The 14,997-nt window shown below is 40.3% G+C and overlaps 1 long non-coding RNA gene across 1 annotated transcript in view; it reads left to right on the forward strand.

Moving 5' to 3' along the window:
- The first annotated feature begins 3,365 nt into the window (after positions 1–3,365).
- LOC121073392 overlaps positions 3,366–14,997 on the forward strand; it is a 57,616-nt gene continuing 45,984 nt past the window's right edge. The window contains exons 1-2 of the long non-coding RNA XR_005821679.1: positions 3,366–3,449; positions 9,993–10,074. This is a non-coding gene — a long non-coding RNA (uncharacterized LOC121073392). The remainder of the gene's footprint in view (positions 3,450–9,992; positions 10,075–14,997) is intronic.

Here is a 14,997-nt window from a genome sequence, read left to right on the forward strand (position 1 = left end):
CAGTGGAAAGGATGAGGAGCGATAACAGCGATGAAAGCTGTGGCATCCTTCTGTAGGCAGGCACCAAGGCTGCTTTAAAAAATGTGCAGTGAGCTTTCTGACACTGTCACCATCTTCTGAGAAATGTCTGGATTTCTAAAGCTAGGCTTAAGGCTCAAGTGAAAAAAAAAGTTTTTAAGAAGTGCATATCTTCTGCCCTGTTCCCCAGCCTTGTCTTTTATATTCTGCTGCTAGGCACTGGCTGTTAGCAGCAGAATCAGGGTTGACATCCAGGCTTCCCTGTTAAATGTGTCCTGGTCAGCTCTCCGGCTGAAAACCAGCAGAGCTCATGGTGCTGGCTGCTCTGGAAGTACTCACAGGGTGGCCTTTCTGCTAGCACTTGGCCTGCAGCAGCTAAAGCCTGTTTCAGATTTATGGTCACCACATTGGCTTGAGCTCGCCTAAAATCTTGAGGACAATTAAATACTCTCATCTTCTGAAACAAGCATTAAACCAGCTGGTCTCTTCCCCCACCGCGCGGACACTTGGCTCCGGCTTGGGATTGTTGAAGCCTGCCGGGTAGCACGGCCTGATTTCAGCTGTCATTCTTGTGCAGTGACCCGTTTGGTGCTTTTTAGTGACACCTCGTTGCTCCCTGCCACCCCCTGCTGTACCAGGCTTGCGAACAGCTTTTTCTATTTCAGCTCTGAGCAAGAACGCTGTGCGGCACCAAGAGCTAACATGGTCTCCTAGTGTGTCCCTGACCCTCTAACAGCCTCTCCACGCTCCTACCTTTCAGCAGGCACTTCTGTGCTCACTGCCCCTTGTTTCTAAGGTCCTTAGCTTTGGTAGCCTGATGCTGGAAGCTATTGGCTTTGGTTGGGGTGAGGTTTCATAATGGCAAGTCATTTTCTGCTCTGCAATAATCATACCGCTGCATGAAACATCTCTAGCTTAATTAAAACTCAGAAAACAATCATGTTTAAGGCCTGTCAGTTAGTCCTTTTTATTTACCGTCTCTCCTTCTCACTAGGTGCTAGCAGAGTGCTCCTTCCTTCACGTCTTGTCTCCCCGGTTCTCTGCAACTCTTTGGGTTGAAAGGTGCTGTACAGGTTTGCTTGTGCACTAGGCTTCTGCACGCAGCATGTACCTCTATTTAAATAAGCAAAACTCGACCAGAAGTGGAAGGTTATGTCAGATTTGGCAGCCTGAGCATCAGGAAATCCTTCTCAGGCCCTGGGCAGGCCGGCAAACTCCCTTGGCCATAAATATACTGTTTCTGTGAGGTGGGTTTGAGTGCTGCAGCAGCCAGCTCCCACGTCCGTGACTGTATTTCTTCATAGCACGGCGATCGGGCTCTGAGCATGGCATGGCCAGCTCAGCCTCCTGCTTCAAGAAGGAGAATGGGGTTTCCTGACAGGTTTAGACCACTGAAATGTAGGGATCAGTGCGGATTCTCATGTCACTGATTGAAATCTTAGCACTTCCAAAACCACCGAGGCTGCCACTACAGCCTGCAACAAGGCCATGATTACACGTGTAATTTAAATAAAAAAATCTTTGGAGTTATCCTCGGTCTTTGCAATCATATCCCCAGAAATCTGTGTTTTAGCTTCTCACAGGAGCATCAAGAACAAAAGAGCATCTTTCGTCAGAAGCGAAGCTGGCAAAATGACAGAGCTTGTACACAATACTTTCAGTGAGGGACATTCACCTTCCCTCAGTGTTGCTGCTGGCATTACTTCCAAATTACTGGGTGTACTTCTTTCTCTCCTCTTCCTCTTTCTGAAGAATCTATTTCAGTGTCTTGTTGTATGTTTCCTGCTCCATTTCGCTTAGGGTTTTTCATTTTACGTGGATCCAGCAACTGTTGGGATACTCAAGACTGCTGAGCCCTTTCAGTTCAAGCAGTAGGTTTTCCCCATCTCTGCTGATCTCTGCAGGGCATCCTTACGTGCTTGATATTTATGTGGTGACTACATTTGCATTATCTGTTTGTGACATTCAGAGATACTGGTAAAGATCTAAGCCTCTTTGAGGCAGGCATCCTAGAAAGCCTAAGGAAAAGGGAAAACGCGGTGTGTATCCCAAAGAGCTTTAATTCCTACATGATGATTTTCTTTAAGGCTTTCTTGCTTTTCTTTAAGGACTTTATAAGGCATGCTGTTGGAATGGGAGGAAGAATTGTCTAGTTAGATTGAAATGAAAAGAAACAAAAAATCTACCTGTTCATAGGTTAGGTCATACCTAGTTGACCGGTGTGACAAGTCGCCTGTCTCCCCCCTCCTCTCCCATTCAGCTTTAGCATTTTTGAGTAAGTAATGAGAATATTTCCTGCATATTTCCTATTTTCCTTACCACCTATAAACACAGGCACTCTTAACTAATAATGTAGACAACTCCTGCATATAATTTAGAGGACGGACACACTGTAGAACTACACAGCAACAAGTGCCACAGATGCACTTTTTTACTGCTGTTTCTTTTCCTTCTGTAATAGCTCAGCATCTCACTGAGTGCACAGCATGAGGAGTGACCAGCGTTACTATATCTCCAACTGTGCTGTTGTTAGCCTAGAGTGGGCTCTTACTAATATATCCAATCCCTCTCTGCTGTACTCTGAGACTGTGCTACTCCTCATAGCTGCTTGCAGATTGCTTAGGCTCCTAATATAGCAATTAAGAAATGGAAGTGCTTTGTGAATTTAGTTGTTGCATATGCAGAACACAAGGAAAAATACTCATGTTAATACAGTAAAATCTCAAGGAAAACTCAGTAAGGGAAAGTTACCGGCCAGTAGTTCCAGTAAGCTGCAGGAGCAGCAGCCAGCTTAAGGTTTCAGCACCCATATAGCTAAGAACTTGGTGGCCCTCTGTGAAAATTGTCATTTGTAAAAGGATCTTTGAATCCTTCCTTCCCTTCCCTGCTGTCTTCTTCATTCAGTAACTGCCTTCACAGCAAGATGCCATTTTCCTTCTGGCCTCATCTCCCTCCTTCCATACCCACCTGTAACAAGCCAGGCAGGTTTTTTACAGCCAGGGAACACTGTAATTTGAAGTACGCTTCTCTCTGTGCTTTTGTATAGGTGGGGTCTTAACCAAAGATCTGATTTTTGTTAAACAAATAAATAAATACATAAATCTGATTTAGTAAATGCACCTGTGCGGAGTATCTGAGGGATCACCGTCAGTGCTCCAGTTCTGGGATGTTACCAGTGGCAGCTGAACCAGTAACATTTTTCTTACTTCCTGTGTTTCCTTCCCTCAAGGCTTACATTTTAATTTGTTTCCATGCAGCAAATAAATTCCACAAAAGGGAAACTTAATAAAAAAGCTGTAGTAAAGAGTATGGCGTTACTGACATAACTTCTTTCCTTTTAGAAGCATGAGGATTGCATCACTGATGATTCTGCCTGGCAGTAAATTAAATAAGATACAACCCAAGTTCAGGAAATTAAATTAATTATAAAGGTAATGTAAAATTTTCGTTTTCCTTGCTGCTGTATTCCTGAATACTGTAATTGTTGCCTGGAACAGTTAATACCCCATAAAGAAAATAAACATCCCCTTTTCTTAAGACACCCCTCTTTTCATTTTTTTTAGGGATACTAGGCTGTGTGTTTATGGGTAGTCTGGATTTCACAATGCAAGAGCTCGTGTGATTCAGGGAACATTGTTTCTGAAGAGATCCCTGACAGGTACCATTACCAGTGGGCTGTCCTGTAGTGGCTGTGCTCAGGAGTCATTCCTAGCCCTTCTCAAACACCTCGGCTGCATCAAAAAGTCCTTTGGCTTACCATGACTCCATTGAAACGAATGGAGAACGTTGATGTATTTAGCTGTATTTCAGCCTGGCTCATTACATAGTTTACTTTTTTTTTTTTGTAGTAGTAGTAGTATTTATATTATGTTCATCTTTATTTAACAGAAGTAAACATGGCTGAAATATTTGTAGCAGAAGGAGGAGACAGCTGTGTGCTTCCATACCGGAGATGTCAGACTTTGGTATAACAGAACAAGTAGCTAGAAACAGATAATTTTCTCTGACTTCATTTATGAAGCAGTTTGAGTTTGATTGTTTCATTTTCTCCAGTTTTGCAAATTAGGCATAATCAGATTTGCTTAATAGAGTGATAGACCTGTGTGCTAAGTTATACAGAGCAATGTTATTCATAAGGTGCTTTTAATTTGTCCATATAGACTCATCTTACCAATATTTATCTTCTAATCTTACAAATTCAGAGTGGGTAATCTCTGTCTAAATGAAGCTGCTGTTCATACAGTACTCTTCATACTGTTCATACGTTTTCTTTAAAGAAAACAAAGAAATCAGAGCAACGTTTAACATTGGGAAAGGCTGATACCAGAAAAGAAATTAATTAGGTGTGATGTATCATTAATGATGCCAGTGTCCAAAATGTTTGTGTTATCAAAACGGCCGGAGGAGGGATGATAGCATACTGAAGGTTAAGCCTTAATTTCAGAAACACCTTTCCATGTTGGATCTCAGCCATGCAGTAATGTTTAGATACAGATCTCGCTTTTTAAGATTCAAAGAAGGGATGTGCTTGGGTCATTGCAAATGACCCAATATCTGCCTTTTTTCACCCACTCGTTCTATTCACTGGTGGCACAGGTGGTGTGGGTGGGGGTGACACAAAAATAAATAACCCACAGGTATCTTTAAAAATGCAGGGTATGACCTAAGGATGACTGCACCTTCTTCCAGTTCTCTGATTTGGGTTTGGGTCCTGGAACATGAAGAATTGCATCTGTGGAGCCAGTTTGGACTATGTTCACTGATAAACACCGTGTGCTACCTGGATGTTTCTAAGTGCATCCTTAAAGGGCTGTATTTATTACTTAGGCAGTCTTCAGTCCCTGACAGTGGTAACAAATGGTTTGTGGAGCACTTAGGCACGTGCACAGGTCTGTCCCTGGAGCACTCAGTGAAGCACTTCAGTGTGCTCTTAAGCCCCTTGACTTCAGCTCCCGGTTTTATCAGGAGGACTTTTTTTTGAAGGCAAGAGGCTCTTCTTATCTCACAGATGGTCTAGGCTGCCTTACGGCAAAATGGTTCTCAAAAACTCTTCATTATACAAAATGTTAATTTTCTTTCCCTTCCTCAGATGCAACAGTCAGTGACCTTACAACTACTACTCTTTTTTTTTTAACCTTTGCATCTGGGAAATACTGTCCTGATTCTAATGATTTCACATCTGCTGTTTCCTCATGCGAGATAGCAATGAAAATCCTCTGTATTTTCCCCAAATTGAGGCATTTACATGTTGGTGCATCCATGCCAGTCATTAACTCTGTAAGTTTTCACATTTATGCATCAGCTTGGTTAGGAAAGTTCTGGATGTGCATGAAGAAGCAAGGAAGATCAAATGTTTTAAAGCACAAAGAAGTGGCTCATATTCCTTTCTAAGATTTTGTCCAGAAAGACATATTGAGTAAGATTGTAAGTTCTTCTAGATGGTTTTATTTTTTTTTCTTCTTTCCACCTAAATAGCTGGGCAGATTTTAGGGCGGAGATAAAGTATGCCATATGCAAGTTTTCCTGCTGACTACTTTAGATTGAGGACAATGCTGAGGATTTTTGACATTCAGGCATCATTAGAGTCATCTTTTCTGATGTCCTTTATAGCATTGGTTAAAGTGCCTCATCTGGTAATGCTGAACTAAATTATTTCTAAATATACCCATTCTTGTTGTAGAAACTAGAAAGTATAATATATTCCTCTGTAAGCTGTGCGGGTGTCTTTTCTGGTAGTGTAAAAATGTTCACTCCCAAGTCATTTCATCTACTTTTAGATATCACAATGAGTTTTCTGCCAGATTAAAGCACAGTGACCAGGGAGGGATAACAAGAAAGATTAGGGCTGTGGAAAAACTTTGTTATGAAAGAGTGGAAAGATTGATACTGTTCACTATGGAGAAGCAGTAAGTAGGAACAGATATTAAAAATTGCCCTGTCATTTGTTATTGTGAAGGCAAGAGGGGGCTCATTCCCCCATGACATCAGGAGATAGGTATATTCATTTAAATGAGAGACCTAATGTCAGTTTGAAAGTAAATTCCTTGCTTTTCCCCAGCACATAGTTTTACCTCTTTCAAGATGTCACTTAAGACTAAGAGATGAATGAGACTTTTTTTAAATAATAAAAAAAAGTCTACTAATTCATTAAGATAGGCAGAATTTCCCATTATATATCCAGTGTGACAACACTACAAATGAAAAACTAAGCCTAAAATGCTCGAGACATTTGGAAGAATCATAGTGTTTCAGTGCAATGGATTGTAAGTAAAACTCCTGTATTTTCAGCCATTTGCCCCACATAACATAAAATGATGAGAAGAGTCAGAGGAATCAGAAAAAGAGAAGACTTTATGGAAATAATATCTCTGGGTAATGTTCCCCTTGTGTTACCTTCATAAATATATAACCTGTATATAATACATAAAACAGTAAAGGAAGTTTTATGTAATCTTTGGGACTGTTTTTCTTAAATGTCAATTTTTTTTAGGTATGAATTATTTAACTCTATGATGTGTGCTATGAACAGGAAAGGCTTTTCTTTGTGAACTGAAAAATGCAGGTTACTTGAAACTAGGGATAAATTGTGTCTCCTGGCATGCATGTAAGTAGGTATTTAGTTGAGACACCAGTAGTTTTAATGTTTAACTTAGGAAGTGTTTGAGGTTTAGCATATTTCTCCTAGACAACTTGTCTGATGTTCTCATTTTCTGCTGTCTTTCCGGCTTAGCAGGAGAGATGATGTGATACTGAAACTCTTAGCATACTTTGGTTATCTACTGATACATGGGTAATCCAGAAACTTGTCAAAGAACAACAAAAGAATATGAATCGAGCATCTAAGTGAACCGTAAATGAGAAGTGTATCTGGTAGGCTTAGAAAGATGACTCCAAAAAAAATGATCCACTAAAAAAATGAAAGAGTTCACTAGAGCCTGCTTACAGAAAAGGCTTGACAGGTCTGAAAAGGCTTGCAGCAGACGTGCCAGCAGGTGTTTTATCCTCCATCATGTTTTGCAAGAAGGACTACAAAGGGCTGTCTGATTATTTAATTGTCTGGCTGGGCTCTGGTATTTTGCTCATACTGTTTAGATCCTTGCTTTAATGGGATAGTTGCACTCATTGGTTTTGTTTAGTTTAGCAATTGTCTTCCTGACTCACAACCCTAAAATATAAAGGGCTTAACGTGCAGTAATTGAATCCACTGTCTGTAGGTGCTTCAGGAAGCTCTGTGATTTGTTTGTTTTTCCCATCTAATATAGCGCTGCCTTCCTAAATGGATTCCCACCTGGGGGAAGATGTGGTAGAGGGAATAGGAGCTGGAGAGAAAAGGGGAGAATTTCGAAAAGAAGAAAAGCACAGAAGTTACACGCTTTTTCTTCAACTGCCCAAACACCCACCTCCCCAAAGGTGGCTCTTAAGGCTAAGAAACCCTGAGCCTAGCTTGTTTCAGCAGGCAGCAGCACCTCTGCCCATACAGCACTAGCTGTGCTGCTGGCCCTGGTCTACAGCTTCAGGAACACATCTGCATCTGCCCCTTCCTGGTTTTATTTGAAGCAACACGAACTGGGCTATTTCTAGTTTACATTTTCCACCCATCCAGGAACCTCATAAAATTTTCAGAATATAGGCTTCCGTGGCATTACAGGAGATGCTGATGAAAAAATTAATGTGTTTTGAGTAGGATTTGATTATTTTATTTTATTTTATAAGGCAACTGATAAAGCCAAAGGGTAGGATGTTATGTGTCCAACCCTATATTCTATTTATGTTTGAAAGAGGAAATTGGTATTAATTTTTTTTTTTGTTAATGTCAAGGTTCTTTTTAAAACTTAAAATATTTTGTATTCTGTTTGAGCTGAAACTCAATCTCTAGCAGAAGTTGCAACAGATAACTGGATTCTGGTTCTTCAGAAAATCATGATGCTACATTTATTGGGCTCCTTTTTGTATCTGTAGAGCACTGGGTTATAATTTGTCACTTAAGGCTTTTAATTAGAAAGTGTAATTGAAATTTCCAAACACAGAATACAAATCTCTGAGTAACAGACATCTTTTGAAACGTCTCATAAAATAAACTGTGAAAGTTAAATGAAAGTGAAAATTGCAAAAGTTGCATTTCCTTGCACAAACATGTGTAAGGCAATATCCATTAATCCTATGGCTTCTTCTTGGGTGACAGAAAATAAATTTTCTTTAATAGACCATAAACATTTCAATTACTAAAACAATCAGCCTAAAACTTAAGCAGGTATTTTCTAATTGTTTTGCATATGATTAAATTTCAGCAAGAAATAGGAAGATAGCAATAGAATAAAACCATAATTTATTAATAATTACTTCTGCCTGAGTGGCGAGTTTTCCCCTATATAGGCTGGTGTATTGAGTATTCTAACTCAGTCAGTATCTTCATGTAGACTTTGTTTAGGTAGCAAGCAGGTAAGTCAAGCGCCTTGACTCAATTTTTGGTGGTTGTTAGACTGTAACCCTTTGGTGAAGTAAGGTGTAAGAGATGTACCGGATTGTTACCAACAGTTTAAAAAAAATTCTATATATAATGTAAATCTCACTAGAAAGGTTTTTTGTTTTTTTTTCTCAAAAGATGATATCCATGTTATCGTAGAGTAGACCACTAGGTCAGAATGGTTATTGCAGGGGTACAAATTAAAATGGAGAGGAAGAGTAAAAGAATTGTTTTTTTTGCACTCCTATGCCAATCTCTTTGGAGGAGAGATGCTCATATGGACAGAGCCTCGCACGCACTTGTTGACATCCCCACCAGGCTCTTTATTCTTACTCGTAAGAGTTTAGACAGCAAAATTTTCAATCTGTGAATTTTGGACGCTGAATCCCAACAAAGTGTGAAGCTCTTCAGGGAGAGAACTGCATTATAATGACCAAGTGCTGGGCTCTGGGAGAAAAGAAGGCAAATTTGCTGTCTTGTTACCCCCAGTCAGGAGCTGGGGTGTGACTCTCAGCTTCATGGGAGACCAGGCTCAGGTTTATATTTGTAAATGGAGGCTTAACAGAATGCACATGAGCTTTCTGCACCTAATCGATGATTACACAAATGCTTTTCAAAGGCAGGTGCATTGCTTACGTGTCCTCTCTGCACCTGGTGATAGCTGTTGGCAAGGTTCCTGCTTTCCCCATTCCTTTATGCTGCCTTTCAAATGATTCCACAGCTTGTGTCTTAAATTATTTGGGTAATAGCTCTTCATATGCAGCTAGATTATGCAAACCAATTCACTTAGCAGTCTAATTGCTGACCTTATGTGCTCGTGTTGCTAAATATATGATTAGCTATAACCACTAGCAGTCTACCCACAAAACTCCAGCAATACAAAAGAGATTTTTCATTCCCGTCTTTTCATCCCACAAAAACAAGAGCAAGGCTTCCAAAATTTCTCCATTACATGTATCTGGAATCTTTTTTTTGCAAGTGGTTTTGTTCTGGTTTTGTTCTATCCCAGCAATAGTGTTTGAGCAGCTAAAATAAGCCTGAACTGTAGACCTCCCTACTTGAATGACAGCTCTTCATTTGGAGAGAATGGTGAAGGAAGAGGAAATCAGAGAGCAGAGAGGTTGCTGTGTGTTTGGAAGCAAGTTATTTGAACCCATTTATAAAATGGTTTAGATACATTTCAGGCAAAGGGACATTTTGGTCCAGATTCTCAGCTGGCATGTCAAATGAAGTCCTAAGGAGAAAAAAAAAACACGATTTGACTGGTATGTCCTAGGAAATACTATTGACTCCTGTGAATAGGAAGCAAATTCCAAGGAGCCTTCAGTGGAATGAATGAGAAGAGGGGAATATTTATCCTGAAATACGTATTATCTCAGACTTTTCTAGCAATTAGGTCTGAATCTGTGGAATTGACATTTTATTTTAATGTCTTCTTGTTCCTCTTTGTGTTTTGGTGTGTTTTATTTTATTTTATTAGTAAACTGAACATGTTTTTGTTCTCTTACAGTTATTCCTTTGGCTGCTCTGAAGTCTTCACACACAGTCATTCCAATGGAAAGTTGGACAAATGACAGCAGCAGCACAGTTAAGTATGTATACTGAAATGTTTGATTTTTTTATGCTTATGTCAGGTTGAAAAAGCCCTTCAGGTTATGTACTCAGATAAACTGAATCACTATATAATTTTGCACACTATACAGTTCAAATACATAACAGAGGAACTAGGATGAACTCCAGGATAGTGGTGGCAAGTCATAGAAATTTGCAATTTCTTTTTTGTCATATGGTTACTTTAAGTGAAGCATGTACTTCCATTATTTAGTTGCTTGTTTCCTTCCTTTTAATACCTAATGTAACCATTAAGTATACTGCATTTTAAAATGTATTTCAGCTGAAAAGGTTGGTAACAGTAATCATAAAAAAGTCATAAAAAAAAACAACAACGAGCTGTGTTCTGCATTTTGTGCTGAAAAGGAGTAAATACTACTCAGGAGTAATACTGCTCAGTAGGCAGTGTGGAGGCAGTGGTCAGGGCTGTCCTCAGCAAGCCTCCCCAGGAGATGGGATCGTCCCAGCATGGAAAGCTTGCTGGTGCAAGAAAAGCTAACTTGCATCAGGAACCAAGCTGGCTGTTCTGCTTTCTGTTTTTAAAAGAGCATTGACAACCAAAAAAAAAAAAAAATCTGAGCGGGCTTTTCCACACCCAGGCCTGAGCCAATTAAGAAGTTAGGAAAACGTTGTCTGTGGACAGAGCTACAGGAAACAGCTTCAGTGGAGAGTTTGTGGAAGCCACGAGAGAAGATTAAAGCCATAGTGTTTGTAATCTCACATCAGTCCTCCATATGGTAAAAACAGACCTGTTGTTTTTGCTTGTTTCAATTCATGAAGATCCAGGTACTTTTTTGTGGCCCTAATGAGAAATTCCATCACTCCAATCCAATACAGTGGAGATTTCATGTGTAAGGTGCCAGTTTTGGTGAAGGTGCTGGGGTGTGTACAACTGGTGTATGCTTTCCGCAGGAATTTAAGTAACAGACCTTGTTGACTGAATGGTCAATAAATGAACATTTCCTTTACCAGAGGGAACTTATTTAAAAATCTGAATGAATGTTCATTTAAACCTTTTGTGTGGTTTGCACAGTACTGATATTTATCTTGCCAGAGAATTCATTAACTTTAGTCTTGGCAACTGTATATGACGATGTTTGTTTTTTTTTGCTGACCATTTGAACTCGAAGCTTAAGCTTCTTAAAGTAAATTAATATAAACAATGTCTGCTGAAGAACTTAAAGTTGTCACTATTAATGGGAAATTCACAAGTTCTCCATCTCCCTGCAGAAACCCTGATGTGTTTATTACCTTTTCAGCATCTAACCTAAGCACACAAACACCTGCTGGTACCCAAAGGTGGGGACTACAGCAGATGGTTGATTCAGTGACTTGGTCAAGATAGCAAAAGGCATCTGTGAAATGGGATCCAGGTCTCCTGAGCTGTCCAGCATTTGCTCAGATTTCTATGGAACTTTTGCTGTCATACACTCAGAAGGTAGCTTTAACATTATGTAATACCTGAAAAGGAATGTTCAACATCTACGACGTTTTAATAATATACAGGATTTAGTAGTTAAACTGATTCTTAACTAAGCAATTCATAACATATTTTAGTTTAATAAGTTGCATAAAAATACCTGCAAAATAAAAATATATTTAGACAAGGCAAAAATTTACTAGAATTTCAGGGATCAGTTCATTTTCATATATTTTGGCTCTATGAGTCTGCTTTAGTGGAAACATCCTTTCCTTTTATTGTATACTTGCAGTCAACAGACATCCAGTAAATCACAAAGCTGGAATCCATAAAAATATATCCATAACACGTATACATAAATCATTTGGCTGCTTTATATATGTATTTACAGGCCTTTCGCTCCTGTTTTGAGCAAGCTAAATATTTTGACTTCAGGAAAAAAAATTTGCAGTTCTATTAAATGCTGTAAATGCAGTCCAGTTTTTCCTAATTCTTGTCATACACAGTTGCTGTGCTATTTCTAGTGGGTGGTGTGTGCATTAATGCTTAGGTGATTGAGAGTGACAAGGTGACTTGAGAGCTACCTCTGAACCATCTTTCTGACCCGCGTGGAGTATTAGAGAGCCCAAGGAGAGAGTTGAGCATGATTAGTTGTTGTTTTGTAACTGTATAATGCTACTCCTCTACCAAAATCAATGAGAAAGCTTGGTGATTAATGTAGGCTTCAACAGAAGGATTTGGAGTGGATTCCTCCTAGCCTATTTAGTCTTAATCACTGTTTTCTTCCATTTAAAGAACAGAAACTGGGGAGAGAAAACTGAAGCTTTTCTCTGGTTGTTCTTCAGATAAAGTACATTGGTCCTTGTCCACTGGGTTGAGTTTCACACAGTTGCCACAGGTTGTGTTTGGGTTTCTTTTGCTCTTGAAGAGCTTGGAGGCTGTAATGGCAGAGTAGCGTGCCCTTGAATAAGGAGAGACAGTATTTCAAAGATTTTCTGAGGCTGGCGGGGCATTTGTGGTTGAATAATACTCTCAAGGAAGAGGAACTCCCTGCAACACCACAGCTTCTGTCAGGAAAACATGTTTTCTTAAGGGTCGCTTTTATCAGATAAGTGTAAGAGCATTTTGGCTTGGGTCTTTTAAAACACAATCCAAATATTTCACTTCGGAGTCCACAAAACCCACAGATATTTTCTTTCATATCAGCTCAGCAGCATTTCTCTGCTGCTACTCTGTTACCAGCGCCTCACTTCTGCCCATTCTCTCCTCTGAGCCAAGCTGTCTGCAAAATCCTCTTCTCCTGGGGCAGAGCTGTGCCATGCGTCCTACTAAGCCTGGTCCAGAGGCAGAACTGAGGACACAAAACGCGAAAGTATTTTTCCTGGTGAGCTCCAAACGATTAACTGTTCATCCCAGTAACTTGAAAAATAGCAACAATTGGAAGGTAAATTCCATATTTTACTAAGCTTTTCTATGAAGGTGTTGAATGATGATAATGCTGGATGCCTGACGCACCTTTGAGGGTCAGATGCTGAAGTCCATTGCACTGTAGCTTGCTTAGAGCCTTTTCAAAGCCCCATGAGATACGTCTGTAGCATTAACCAGCTGAATGCATGAGAAGGTCTGTCTGTTCCCAAATCCTCCCTCTCATGTAATTGTTTTCTCTTGTGGTTCACTGTGAAGAAGCAAGTGAGGTGGGAAGGAGCTTCCCCTGGCTGGGACTGTGTCTGCAGGGATTAATGGGGTCAGTGAGGATTGCCTCGTGACCAGCCTGGTGCTGGCAGCGTGCCACTGGCTGAATCACTGAGCACACGCAGTCTCTTCTGTTAAGGGCATAAAGGATATATCTACTAAGTGCTTTTTATGCATCATTTACATTTATGATGCAAGATGACCAAAAAAAAAAAAAAAGCTTAGTTTTTTTCCTACCTAATTAGGTATGCTTCATGTTCCTACTCTTAAGAATAGTAATGTTGACCCTGTAATATATTCACAAAGAACTTTTCTTTGGGACTAGTTCTTTCTTTGCAACGTTCCCAACAAGTCTTTTTTTCCACCTCTTCAATTCTTCAAGTATGAGCCGGTTTGGCCCCAAATCCCCCGATTGCTGCTGGTGTTAAGATAGGTAGTTATCTGTTCCACTTTATCACTTACCTAGAGCACAAATAAAGCTTGCAGGGAATATATCATACACTGTCCTATATTAATTTGCCATGAAAGGCTTGTGTAGTGGGAGACCTCAGGAGAGCTAATGGCAAGCAATTTCAGGCAGAAGCAGTGGGAAAATTTCTTTGTAAAATAATATAGTAAATCAGCAGCTAATCCAGACACCCCTCTGGGAGCACAGTACTGGAGAACATAGGCAGAGCTTTCTTTGAGGCGTTGAATGGGGGCAAGACAGGATCCTGCAAGAAAAGAGCGCTCTCCAGAGGGTCTCTGAGCCAGCTCAGTGGCAGTCAATCAGAAGCAATTACTGGCAGCTCTTCTGCCTTGCGATTCGAGCTTGGGGGCAGGACATGGCCTGTGCATGCAGTCACAGAGGTGGCTGCAGCATCTGTCTCTGCCAGCCAGTGGCTCTTGTTCTCCAAGTTTTCCAAGGGTTTTATTCGCCCCCTCTTCTCTTTCTTTTTTTTTTTCCACTTCTTTTCAAGCTTGCCATAACTGAGACTTATACGGCATTAGCAGCAAGTATTTGGGATCATCCTTTATTGCCAACCAGTTAAACATAATTGTTGCATCCTTCTGGCATGCCCACCTGTTCGTTCCCATTAAGAGAATATTACCTGTATAAAAGTGTTAGACTTTGCATTGCTGAAGGAAGGATTTTGTCATATGTTAGCATAATAGTGCTAGAAGTCGGAACTGAAAAGAGGAAGATAACTAATAAAAGCGAAATTCAAGTCAAAAGGGTGAAATTAGTCTGCTTCAGAAAGTGGGCTGACTGTTGGAGAAGCTGCACATTGTTGGTGCTCAGGTGAGCCTGAGAATGAGAGCAGTGAACTCAATAGTGGCATGAAAAATGATTATTAAGAGGGAAATTAAAGGAGGTCTATTATTCACTAACTGAAAGATCTGATGAAGACATTGACTGTGTTTAAATCAATCTTCTCCACAAATTTACTACAACTCTTCAGATGTCAGCAGTGGTTGCCTCAAGAGGCTATTCAGGAGACTAACAGCCATGGAACAGGGATTGAGCACCGCCTGGACTACGAAGTGCCAGAGAGACAGAAATGGGAGAAGCTGTCAAGTTATGAGAAGCTGGGAGTGTTGTAAGGTAGTTGGGAGTGTCTTAAAGTAGTCAGCAGAGAGCTGATGATTTAGAGAAGTGGTGATCAGAGAAGTGATCATAAGCTACGTTCCCCCAGCCCCATCCAGCCTGGCCTTGGGCACTGCCAGGGATGGGGCAGCCTGGGACAGGGTCTTATCGCCCTTACAGTGAAGAATTTCTTCCTCACATCTACTCTGAACCTCCCCTCTTTTA

This window comes from Cygnus olor, chromosome 7 (genome assembly GCF_009769625.2).
Source record: "Cygnus olor isolate bCygOlo1 chromosome 7, bCygOlo1.pri.v2, whole genome shotgun sequence".
NCBI lineage: Eukaryota > Metazoa > Chordata > Aves > Anseriformes > Anatidae > Cygnus > Cygnus olor.